Genomic DNA, 1558 nt, shown 5'->3' on the forward strand with positions numbered 1-1558 from the left:
ACAATAAATGAAAGCAGTGTTTTCCTCGTAACACACCCCATTTGTTTTACGCTCTGATGGCAGCGCCAGGGATTCCGCGTGGCCAGGTGGAACGCTCGATTTATTTTCCAAACAAGAGACTTAGCCGTTGTCGCAGGAAAGCCACACACACTTTATCCAGACGAAAGAAAAGTTTTCATTTCTTTTCTCAAACTCTTGACCTAAGAGCTAACTGGCTTTGCTTGCACACTCGAGGTTTTAGCGTCAAGCCGGCAGCTTTTGTTGGTAGACAAGTGGAAAGGACTTGGTTCCGAAACACCTGCTCTGTTTTGCTTTCCAGTCACAGCAATACAATTGGCTCCGAACCAGGAAGTGAAATTGAATCATCCGCATGACTGATTTGTAAATGTCTATATTGGTTTGATTACTTTATCCAAGTAAAACCAGTACAGTAAGAGCCCAAAGGGTGGCTTTAATATTATAGTAAAATAAGAAGAAAGAAAGAAAATAAACAAAAAAAAGTGTCTTCTTATTGGTTAAAATACCAAAACGTATCTGCTACATTTGCTTAAAGCTTGATATAACTATTAGCATACATATTGAAAACTATTATGAAAATGGAGTTTTCATCTAGAAACGCTTCGTGTCCACACTTTCGTTTTCAATCGTTTCCCAAAAGTTGCTCATCCACACTGAAAATTGTCAAATGTTTCCACTTTGCAGAGCGTTTTCAAAGAACTACGTTTTCGTTGACCGAAAAAAAAGAAAAGCGTATTAGTATAGACATGACCTAATTTAGTTCATGCTTTTTTTTTATGATTTGCATATATATCAAAACTCAACAGTCTCTATTTTGTATGAATTTTACATGCATTCATGTCGAGAAAACTATCGCATGCCCTGCATTTGCATATCGAAACCTGATTGGCTGTTATATTCGAACGTGCAATAACTCTTAGTTTAATGCTTATTTATTTATTTATTTATTTTAATGCTTATAATTAGAAATTTTTTTTACGATCACTAAAAGCTTTCACGTTTTTCTCACCAGTTTATGTTCCGGAGAGTAAATGAGAATTTTAATGTTAATTTCACTTCCTGGATTCGCTTGAACTTCACTAGCATATTTTACCAAATGATAATTATCCACTATAACCAGTTTAAAGCAGTTCTGATTGTTTTTTTGACAGAATGACATGGTGCATTTTTATATTTACAGTCTAAATGTTTCGATATTTTTTAGCTGTTCAGTACAACGTTTAATAACACGGCAATAACCAATAATGGTTTCTGTTAGTTAGGAGAATTATGAACTTGCTTTGTGTGGTAAAGCATGTCTTTATTTGGTGTTTTGTAAATATATATACATTATATGGACAAAACTTTGTAGACACCTGATTATAAGATGTGTGTTTTGAACATCCCATGCCACAGTTAGTCCCCAGTTGCTGTTATAATTCAATCTACTCTTCTAGGAAGATGCTCCACTAGATTTTGTAGTGTGCTTGTGGAGATTTGTGTTCATTTAGATACAAGGGTCTTAGTAAAGTCAGGTACCTATGTAGTGTGAGGAGGTCTG

This window comes from Silurus aristotelis, assembly GCF_946808225.1.
Source record: "Silurus aristotelis genome assembly, chromosome: 18".
NCBI lineage: Eukaryota > Metazoa > Chordata > Actinopteri > Siluriformes > Siluridae > Silurus > Silurus aristotelis.